Source organism: Lactuca serriola, chromosome 6, assembly GCF_051521515.1.
Source record: "Lactuca serriola cultivar US96UC23 chromosome 6, Lser_US96UC23_V15, whole genome shotgun sequence".
Taxonomy (NCBI): domain Eukaryota; kingdom Viridiplantae; phylum Streptophyta; class Magnoliopsida; order Asterales; family Asteraceae; genus Lactuca; species Lactuca serriola.
In genome coordinates, this window is record NC_136413.1 from 12598648 (window position 1) to 12611041 (window position 12394).

General features: G+C 36.1%; 1 pseudogene; it reads left to right on the top strand.

Moving 5' to 3' along the window:
- Positions 1 to 447: 447 nt before the first annotated feature.
- LOC145059137 (subtilisin-like protease SBT1.5 pseudogene) lies at positions 448 to 3216 on the top strand (annotated as a pseudogene).
- The last annotated feature ends 9178 nt before the right edge of the window (positions 3217 to 12394 follow it).

Below are 12394 nucleotides of genomic sequence, written 5' to 3' on the forward strand. Positions count from 1 at the left end.
TATATATAAAATATAAATGTATAAGATTATGCTAATTATATGTACTCATAAAATAAATAATAATTAACATCAAATATAAAAAAAAAATTATATTTGTTTGTATTTTTATTATAATAGCATGATTTAAATAAAAATATAGAAGATGATATTAATAATGTATTCTCACACCTTATATTTGATAGTTACACCCAAAGTGTCAAAATCAAGATTATAAGGGGTGCTTTTCGATTTTTCTACTATTAATGATTGGCTTACATTATTAAAGTCTAACTAAAACTGCCCTTCCATTAATTATGGCCTTTCTACGACAAAGGCTTTAAACGTAAAAGTGCAACAGGCCAGAAAAAAATGCAAAAGCCCAAACCAACAACGGCCCGAACATGTGTTGAACAGGGCACAAAAATTCCATGAATCATCACTTATCTTTCGTCACTTTTGCGGCAAATTCTGGACACTTTCTGTCAGTTCTGACAAAAGCATTGGAAAAATGTTTATACCATTTATAACTATGCAACAAGATAAGGGTGAGATGTATCTTACGTTATAATGCTTAAAATAGACACCAACTCACAACATTGCATTCACGCATGACGCATCCAAATTTTTATCCTAATCATGCTCACCCTCATATCTTCTGTGGGTTTCTTAATCCAGCTCATGTTTTTTCACAATCTCATTTGCATTATAAACCAACACGCGTAGCTTCGATAATATAATCGATCAATCTTTTTTTACCAAGATGGGTCGGTTTTGGTTTTTGGTTTACTCGATCGTCTGTTTTTTCATAGCAAATTCTGTGCAGCTTGATGATACCCAAAGCTTCATAGTCAGGATTCAAAACGACTTGAAACCATCTGTTTTCGCTGATGTAGAGCATTGGTATAAGGCAACCCTTGGAAGTTTGAATTCAAGAAAGTTGGATTATCACAAATTCAATAGTGACAAAAAGCCAAACCAAGAATTCCTTCATGTTTACAAGACTGTTTTCCATGGTTTTTCAGCTAGACTGACTCCTCAAGAAGCTCAAGAACTGGAAGCCCACCCAAGCGTTGTGGCTGTTTTACCTGACCAAACTCTTCAGCTTCATACTACTCGATCAATTCAGTTTCTGGGGCTTGATAGTAATGAACCTAATGGCCTATTGAAGGAGTCAGATTATGGTTCTAATGCCATTATTGGCATCTTGGACACTGGTATCTCACCTGAAGCATCAAGCTTCCATGATCAAGATCTTGGTCCAATCCCTTCGGATTGGAAAGGCGAGTGCATGGAAGGCGAGAAGTTCACCAAAAATCTCTGTAACCAGAAGATAATAGGAGCAAGATATTTTACTGCTGGATTTGATGCAAGCATCCAAGAAACCAACAGCTCAGCTCAGATTAGATCTTCAAGAGACACCGATGGCCATGGCACCCACACAGCCTCCACTGCAGCTGGAAGGGTGGTTGCTAATGCATCACTGTTCGGGTATGCAGAAGGAGTAGCTGTCGGAGTGGCACCCAAAGCCAGAGTCGCTGCGTACAAAATATGTTGGGGAGAGAGTTGTCGGGAATCAGACATACTCGCTGGATTAGATAAGGCTGTTGAAGACGGTGTCCACGTCATTTCCATCTCCGTAGGTGGCTCCAGAAGTAGGCCATATCATCTTGATCCCATAGCTATAGGAGCTTTTGGAGCAATGACAAGAGGTGTTCTCGTTTCGGCTTCAGCAGGTAATGGAGGTCCTGATGTTATGTCGGTGACAAACACAGCTCCGTGGATCACAACCGTCGGTGCAAGTACAATCGACAGGAGGTTTCCAGCAGATCTGATCTTGGAAGATGGCACAGTAATCACAGGGGCATCTGTTTCAAGTAGCACAACAATCCCAGCAACAAAATTCTTTCCATTAATCCATGGAAGGAACGCCTCGCAAGGGAGATTTTACAACTCGAGAGCAGCCACTTGCATGCCGGAATCACTTGACACAGAACTGGTACGTGGGAAGATAGTGATTTGTGACCGAGGTGGTAATGCTCGTGTCAAGAAAGGTGAAGTGGTCAAGGAAGCTGGAGGGATAGGGGTAATTGTGTCAAACGTTTCTCCTCAAGGTGAAGGACTAGTATCAGATTCCTACACAATTCCAGGCATGTTGATAACCGAATCAGGTGGTAAAAAGCTCCATGCTTATATAAGCTCTTCAAAAAATCCAATGGCGAAGATAATAGTTCACGGGACTCGAACAGGGGTGAAACCTGCACCTGTAGTTGCATCCTTCTCATCAAGAGGACCAAGTATTGACTCGCTTTATGTACTCAAGCCTGATGTAATAGCACCAGGTGTTGACATCCTAGCAGCATGGCCTAATGATGTGCCACCTAGCGAAATTCCTTCTGACCTTCGAAGAACAAGATTTAATATAGCATCGGGCACTTCCATGTCGTGTCCTCACGTGTCAGGTTTGGCTGCTCTACTGAAAGGGGCCCATCCAGATTGGTCTCCTGCCATGATTAGATCCGCAATCATGACCACGGCATACATGGTTGACAGAGAAGGGAAGCCATTGCTAGATGAACAATCATACAACGAAGCCAATGTGTGGGGCACCGGTTCAGGTCACATAGATCCTGGAAAAGCGGTTGATCCAGGATTGGTATATGACATAACAGCGAATGATTATATTCAGTTCTTGTGTGCAATGAACTACTCAACCCAAGCTTTTAGACAGTTTTCTCCAAAACCAGTCAGGTGTAGGGGGAAGCAAAACAAACCATGGAACATCAATTACCCAGCGATATCAATCGCGTATGGTGAACCAAGAGGTTCATCAGAACCAGAGGTAGTAGTCACAAGAACTGTAACACATGTCGGGGAAGGTACATCAAATTACAATGCTATTGTTACTAGCCCAAAAGGAGTCAATGTAACAGTAGTGCCACAGCGAATGCAATTTACTGTAAAAGGGGAAAAACAAAGTTACAAAGTTAAGATTGTGTCTGATCATAAGGTAACTGGCTCATGGGGGAATATGGAGACAGAGTTAGGTAAATTAATTTGGACTGATGGGAAACATAATGTAGTGTCGCCCATAGTTGTAATATGGCAACATTTATTCTAATTTGGTGCTAATAGATTGCGAATGTATACGGCATGCTTTCAGGGACAATAATGTTTTAAGATAACAAATGTTTAAGATTGTATATTGGTTTATGAGTTACGTAGTTTTGCTTGATGACATTTTGAATACTCTTTAAAACATTGTGTGGATGTTGTGTAAGAATGATTTGAATTTTGAACAATTCATTCACATTCACTTTTGACTTTACAAATGTATAAAAATCATTTAGGTTATATTTAGCGTACTAGCTGAAAAGCTAGCTGTTAAATAAAAAACTAACTGATAGCTGAAAAGCTAGTTGATAAAAAATAACGTTTGGTAAAACTAGCTGAAAAGCTAGCTGAAATATACAAAATTACATAAAAGGACATATAGGAGTATGTGTTTCTATAATTAATTAAGGGGTGTATTTCGAAAATTTTAAAAAAACTCTTAAAAAGCTAGTCTAAGTAGCTTTTCGAAAAGTTAGCTTATAAGCTACTTTTTGGCTTACCAAACACGACAACATAAAAAAAGCTCGAAAAATAAGCTAGCATACCAGCTAGCTGTGGCGCGCCAAACACAGCCTTAGTCTCACACGGATCACACAACATATATTAGGTTTGCAATGGACACACACACACTACAAGGATACGGACCTATGCAGACGACACTTATGCCGACGACAATTGTCGTCGCTAAAAGTGTTGGATTAGTGTCTAAGTCCATAACTATTTTGGTATGTACTTGAACCGATGGTGCATGGTCCTTTTGGGTTGCCTTCACCAAAGCAACTTGATAGGATGAATTATGGAGAGAAATGATTAAATATGATTTATTAATATATTATGGGAATAATATATTAAAGGAGAAATCATATTGTTTAATTAATATTAGTCAATAATTAATTAGTAATTAGTTTTGTGACTAAAAGAGATTAATTAAACTTAAGGGACTGGAATTGTAATTATAGGATAATTGCAATTTGGGCCATGGATTGCCTTGAATCAAGGGGTGGACGAATTCTTTGGGGAAACCCATAAGGAAATCGTCCATGGGCTTGATTAAAGGAGTCTATGGGTTGCTTAGGGCTTAAGCAACCAAATTAGGGTTTCCTTGTTAGATAACCCTAATAGCCTCACTATATATAGAACCCTTAAGGCTCAAAAACGTGGGGAACTTCTTTTCTAGGGTTAGAACACGTTTTGGGCAGCCTCCATCCTCTCTCCTCTTCATCCTCTTGCTTATGGTGTTTGTGAACCATTAGAGGAGTGACACTTGTGATTCTAAGCCTTCCAAAGTCAATTCAAGGAGGAATTGAGATTGTTATTACTACACAACAATCAAGGTAATATCATAAACCTAATTATATGTTAATATTGATTTCCATATGCTAGAATTAGGGTTTATAGTCTTGGATAACTTGCATGTACAATAGAGAAACCTAGATCCAAGCATTAGGGTTTGTATGAACACATAGGATGTCTTATGACCAAAACCCATCAGTGGTATCAGAGCCTTGATTGGTTTCAATTGTATTGATGCATTAGATATCTGGAAAATTCGTTTTTTGGGTTTCTGGAGGCTGGACTCGCCGAGTCCATAGCTGAACTCGCCGAGTCCAAGCCTGACTCGACGAGTCAACTCGTCAGATGGGGATAATCTCGGGATTTCTTGCTGTTTTTGCATTGGGATAGTTACCTTATCATGTTAGATCAATATTAATCCGATTATATGATATATTTGACTATAATTTTGATCTAATTGAAGATATTTATCAATTAATAAGATAATTGTTTCCTTATAAGATAATTGATTAATTATTTTTGTCTAAATTGGTAAATTGTTTTGCAAGAAATCGTTAAATAAATCAAATATGGATAATTATGTGATTAAATGTTAATTTTAGATTATTTGTTATTTGATCCTTGTGTTATGAAATGTTTCATATTTTCCCTTTTAGGTTTTATAGTTTAAATTTGAACCCAATAGTTTTGTTGTTTTGAAATTTAAATAGTTAAAACCCTAATGTTTTGAAAAAGGTTTCAAAACTTGCCCTCAAGTTTTGGAATTTAAATTTTGATTAAATGATTTAATTTTGATGTATATTTAAATTCTAAACCCTAATGTGTTGAAATGTTTCAAAACTTGCCCTCAAGTTTTGGAATTTAAAAGTTGATTAAAAGTTTAATTAGGAATGTTAAATTCTAAAACTCTAGTATAGTTTTGAAAAAGTTCAAATCACATCCTTATGGTTTTATTAATTAATTAAGGTGTATAATTAAAAGAAGTTTAATAAATCCATAAAAGTTTTGGTTTACAATTTAATTGAATTAAAAGTATAATTGTTAAATTTAACCACCTAATATTTTTAAAGTGTAAAATACACCCTCTACTATATATAACATTAAAAGTCTAACATTATATATATGTATGAGTAAAAGTCAGTCTTACCGTTAGTAGGCCTCATTCACGAAGCTGGTCTATAAGGGGTGTTTAAGGAAATTGCCTATAAAATGGCGATTGAATAGGTATCCACTCTTACCCACCGCACTCTTGACTAGTGGAGGGTCGTTAGCCGAACGGGTAGGATAGGACAAAACCTTCCATTATAAGTATAATGAATTATTAAAGTAACTAAATGTTTTCATAAAATTCCCAATCTTAGTTACTTAGGCAAAAGTGAATTGATGCAATTCCATGAAATTACACTTTGTGCTCTTGCGAAGACGTTAGTGGAGCGTGTGTGGTTTACCGACACACTAAATGGTTCTAAGCAAAGGTAGCAAAGGGTGACTCAATGTTTGTCATAGTTCGGTGGAGCGTGTGTGGTTTACCGGCACATCGAATAGGTGACTGTAACATGTGAGGGCACCATGTAAGTTTGCATGGTTATTCACACCCGCTTTGTGATCCTCGGCATCCCAGTCACAAACAAGAGGGGCATATCGAGATATAAACATGCCATTGAAAGTTCAATGTATCTCAAAGGATCTAGGAGTTTTCATAGATTTAAAACTTAAAATTCTTTTTCATTTTTCATGGTGGAAATTAGTGAATCGTCATTCACTTACCTTCAAATGTTCTGCAATTTGGGTTACGGCATCCCTCTCCCGTATTGTAGAATATTGTGTTGGGTCCTAGCCTTAGTATTTCATTTGGGTGATTTACTAAGGACTCAATCAATCAACTAACTTGAATTCGTTTTCTCCCGTTTTGTAGATGTCAAAGTTTGACAACTATGGTCTTCTCAAATCCCGTGGAACAAGCATTCCACATGAAGATGATATTCCACGATTCGATCGAGGAACAAGAAATCATGCTTCACTTCCTCCTCCTCCTCCAATTATTCTCCCTAACCCACAAGATTGTAAAATTGAAAGGTTCAATATCACTCAAGCCCTTTTGGCAAGTAAACATAAAGAAGGAAAGTCGGTGTGTGCACACATCCTAGGGATGAAGTCGTACATTGATAGACTAAGAATGATGGGATCTGTTGTCGGTGAGGAGATGGCTGTTGATTGGGTTCTTCAGTCACTTCCAAACTCGTATAGTGAGTTCGTAAGAGAGTACTATATGATGAACCGCGACGTGACCCTTATAGATCTCACCTATATGCTTATTGTTGCCGAATCAGCAATGGTTTGGCGCAATAGAAAAGCAAAGTTGATTGGTGAATCTGCCTTCGAGACCTCTATAGATATAGACAATGGCAACGAAAGACATGCTATGATCGAAAAGTTTGATCATAAGAGAAAGGCAATGTCTGAAGTAGTTCCATGTGCTGTTCCAAAAGAGTCGATTTGTTTTTATTGCCAAGAGAAGGGGCATTGGAGACGAAGCTGCCCTATTTACCTAAGAGATCTAAGAGATGGGAGAGTCGAAACGTATGGCTCTGCTTTAGGATCGAAGAAAAGAAAGGAAGCTTAAGGGAAGAAGTGAGCAGAATCTAGTCGTGTAGGAATGGATTTCGATCACATTTCTCAAAGATTAGATTCTTGAGCTACTACTTAGAGTTAGAATTAGATTGCTAAGAAAGATGTATTAGCATAAGTTTTTCAATGAGTTGCATTGTAAGGACAAATTTTTTCCGCAATAAAATAAATTTTGATTTTAAATTTTATTTATTTATCCTTACAATGGCGTGTATGAAAAATTGATGTTAAAATGTTTCTATTATTAGCAATAATGGATTTGGTTCTTATTATGTTATTTATGGAAAGTCAAGAATTTACCAAATAGGGAGAGTTTCTCATCGCCCAAGTTTCAATTGGACAGAAATTTGGAATCATGCAACTTGGTTGCACGATGAATGAGAAATTTCATATTTGGAAATTAGACTAATTCGTTGACAAGGTGTCGAGTGAAGGACTAGGAGATCGAGCACACAATGTTGCGTGTTGATCAAGTCCACCATAAGAGTAACAATGATATTCGTCATGATTTACTAAAGATTTAGTAAATATGATTATACTTACAAGATTAGGTGTAATTCTGAATTGATTAAAGGGTTTAAATCAATAGCAGAACGAATAAGAAGAATCAAGTAGGCAGAAAGATAAAAGTTTCTCCATTCTAAGATGAAGGAAGAGTACCTTTTATGCTTTATGATAGGTCTTAATGATTAAGAACCATATCTCAATTGATCCTCTAAGTGAGTCTTAGTACAATTGTATGTCTAAGAAGAGGAATCAAGAATTGAAGAAATGGTTAAATCAGTAAGTCAATCATACTTCGTTCCAATAACAAGTCTTAAAGTTAAGATTGTGACATTGAGTGAAAGGTATTAAGAAGGTTTGTAACTTTCATTAAATGTGGAAAGTTGTGATGTCTTGGATAAGACAAAGACCAACTAGGACCAATTTATGAAGTGTTTTGATAAAAACTACACTAACTCTTGAATATTTGTTTGTCAAGAAATGTTTATTGACAAGATAATCTTATATGTCAAGGAGTCAGTGGGAGTCTTAATGGTCTTGAAAGGTTTCAAGAACAAATCAAATAAACCTTATCGATCATCACTAGCACACAAGTTGAGGTTTACAACCTATCGTGTTGACATTATTTTGATTCTGTGCCAATCCAATCGAGTTAATTATGCATGTGAGTTCTATAAGTTCTCATTTTGAACGCATAAAAGGGAAAGCACCTTAATCAATGAAAGGTACATTGATAGGAAAGGGTGAGCTGCTTAACTACTTGGAAGACATGGTGGCCAGCTGTGCTACCATAAAGGCAAGAAATCGAGATCAAGAAAGTTCGATCCATAAGAGTTTGAATTTGTCATAAACTTTGGTTTTGACAAATTCACATGGATATGAACAAATACACTGTTTAAATCTAAGTGTCATAAGATTTCCTCATTCATGAAAATGATTGTGAGGAAATGTTTTCACTAAGACAGATTTTAAGAAGATAGTGATTGTAAAATTGCACTCTCGAATTCAATTATGGTTACGGCATCCCTTTCCATAATTTGAATTGTGAGGTTTGGCAATTAGTCTTAATTGTTTAGACACACATATGAACTATCGAAGACAAATGTGTATAAGTTCAAGAAACCTTGATAAAAGATTATGAAAGCACTAAGTATTAGAAACATGAACTTAAGAAATTCAATAAGCATTGTTTTTCTGAAAGTTAAGATGTTTATGAATACATGTCAAAGCTAGTGGGAGCATAAGTGTTATGTTTTATAATAATCATCAAGATAGTGGGAGTATAAAAGTTATGATTGTATGATTATTAAGGAAAGTATTGCAAGGTTAGCAATATTAATTATAGAAAACAAGATTCATACTTTGCAAAGTCGCAATAGTTGAAGAGTTGTTTTGCTATAATTAAGGGAGAGAATATTATGCTTCATTTCAAATCTAAAGGTTTAGGTTGAAAAATGTTAATAAAATTTAGTCAAAGGTACAAAGTGTGTTCTTAAAATTTCGATTATGATTACGGCATCCCTTTTCACTATTCGAATTTTGAGAACATAGCAAATAAAACATTATGCGTCGTGTCCCATACGCTTCGGGTATAGGATCGATTGCAAATGCTTTAATGTTTGACCATTCTAAAATTTTCCAAATGTCGAGCACATTTAGAGGGAAAAAGGACCAGAATCGGTTTAGACTAAAATAATTAAACAACTATCAAAGGACAATCCAAGTTCGACGAGGATTGGTCGCTTGTGAGTAGTTGGAAGTATAGTATTGGAAAATATGGAAATGTTTCCATATTGGATGGACCATATCGACATCATTACGAATAGATAAGATTCTATTAAGAATGAGTTGTCATATGGAACATATGAAAGTGTGTCTATATTGGGAATTGAATATTGAGAAATCTATGACTAGATTAGAAACTTCTATGCAAAAGGAGGTTCAAAGAAAGTACTTTAAGTGAGAGACATCACATCTATGGAATTGTCTTGTAACAATCTCCGATAGAAGACTTTGTAATATCATTGGCAATAGTCTTTGTGACTTTGGGGCAGTGACATTACAAAAGAGATCATTGCATAAAATGTTAGAATCTAGCATATTCTATAAGTAGCAAGAATTTGATATTCTTTCACTTATGAAAATGATTTGGAGTTGTGAAATGAGAATGATTGGAAATGTGTTCAATGTGATCTATTTCACAAAGTAAGAACCATCGGTAAACATTGTGTGCATGCTAGGAGCATGGGACAAGTGTTGTAATTCAAGTAAGAAGTTGATTACCCGAAACTACAAATAATGAGTAATCAATATGGTGATAAATAAAAGGTGTTTTATTTATTCTCAAAGGGTTGAGGCCATATGGGATTACTATTATTCTTGTGTTTCACATTTGCATGTTTTGACATCCAGAATAATTGAGTTTATTAAGAATAATCGAATTATTCAAACGGGCCACAGTCGTTCGTATGTTGGAAGTAGATATGAATGAAGACTGTCGTGAATTGGTGTGTGGATTGTCTAAAAGAGTATTAGACATAAGCAAATGTTTACTGCAACGTTCATGAGTGCTTATGAATGTGATTTGAGCATTGGATTAGACCCACGCTCACTTGGATCACTACATGGATTGTATCACGAGTGATTAGTGAGACGATAACATCTTATATTCTTGAAACCGAGATGTGTGAGTTGTATCTTGCAAATCGGTTGCACATTGATAATATGTAAACGCACCAGTAACTTGGTGTTATAAAACATATTGTTGTGTGTGATTCGGTGCGTGAGTACAAGCAAGCATTGTATCAAAGTTTATCCGTTCCTTTTATCTAAAGTAGGATAAAAGCGATATCTTTGGGCCCCTCGATGATTTTGTAATGACAAACGTAAATGCTCGGCCGGGCTAGGGCTAATTTGATTTGTTCAATTAGTCAGTCGTCATAAATCGGAAATCGAGATATAGTACAAAGAGAATGATTTGAAATTATATCTTATATGATATCTAGAATGGAGGAATATATGATCCCTTATCTAAGGACACGCGTATCTGATAGGATCAGAGTTGACAGCGGCTTTGGAAAGCTACGATTGCAGATCAGGATCTGAAGTCATACGCAAAATAGTTATTAGACTTATCCAAGTGGGAGACTGTTGGTTAGTGTCTAAGTCCATAACTATTTTGGTATGTACTTGACCCGATGGTGCATGGTCCTTTTGGGTTGCCTTCACCAAAGCAACTTGATAGGATGAATTATGGAGAGAAAGGATTAAATATGATTTATTAATATATTATGGGAATAATATATTAAAGGAGAAATCATATTGTTTAATTAATATTAGTCAATAATTAATTGGTAATTAGTTTTGTGACTAAAAGAGATTAATTAAACTTAAGGGACTGGAATTGTAATTATAGGATAATTGCAATTTGGGCCATGGATTGCCTTGAATCAAGGGGTGGACGAATTCTATGGGGAAACCCATAAGGAAATCGTCCATGGGCTTGATTAAAGGAGTCTATGGGTTGCTTAGGGCTTAAGCAACCAAATTAGGGTTTCCTTGTTAGATAACCCTAATAGCCTCACTATATATAGAACCCTTAAGGCTCAAAAACGTGGGGAACTTCTTTTCTAGGGTTAGAACACGTTTTTGGCAGCCTCCATCCTCTCTCCTCTTCATCCTCTTGCTTATTGTGTTTGTGAACCATTAGAGGAGTGACACTTGTGACGCTAAGCCTTCCAAAGTCAATTCAAGGAGGAATTGGGATTGTTATTACTACATAACAATCAAGGTAATATCATAAACCTAATTATATGTTAATATTGATTTCCATATGCTAGAATTAGGGTTTATAGTCTTGGATAACTTGCATGTACAATAGAGAAACCTAGATCCAAGCATTAGGGTTTGTATGAGCACATAGGATGTCTTATGACCAAAACCCATCAAAAAGTACCCCTATCCCGACGACATGTCGTCGCCATACCTATTGCAAACTTTGACCAATTTAATTTGACCCGGACCTCTATTCCGATGACATGTCGTCGTCAAAAGTCTATCGGGAACGACAAAAATATTGGCGGTCTTCTGAAATTCTATACCGACGACATGTCGTCGGTATAGGTATCAAAAAATATATTTTCCATTTATTCTTAATCCATATGTCAGGAAAAACAAAACGATGTAGTTTTTATGATGCCAGAAAAAATAAATGAAGATAGGAATTTATGTGGTATATAGAGGGAGGTTTAAAATACAACCAAATAACATTTCTCTAACCACATAACCACTCTTATAACCTTTAGATCTTTATATGACATATGAAATTAAAGAGGTACACCGATCATTTTATACATGTTGTACATGGAATCATATAACAGAGATGACATAATTAGATTTTCTCCATTATTTCCGGATCTCGATTTCAAATCATTAGACGTTTGTTCCTCAAATTCAACCTTCTTCTCCTTCAACCCCCCCCCCCCCAAAAAAAAAAACGAACAGTTCACTCGTGCTTTGGTTAATCTCTCATGGCCGACGAGATGAATTTGGTCGTTATCCAAATTGTAGTCAGCGACGAGATGCGTCTGGCTTGCAGCCGACAAGATGATTGTGGTCTCTATATACTTGAATTCCGATAGTGACATGAATATCAGAAGGAAGAGCATCAAATTAACATTCCCGGTAACAACCATTGACAACGACTTTGTCACACCCCCAAACCGAAACGGCGAAAACGTTCAGGGGCGGTGGACGTCATGTTCAGTATCATATCCATAGTGAAGAAAGTAAACACAACCATCATAAATATAATTTAAAAGGTTACATCGTTGCAAAATACATGTTTCCAAATAAATTACATATGATGTCAAAATAGTTC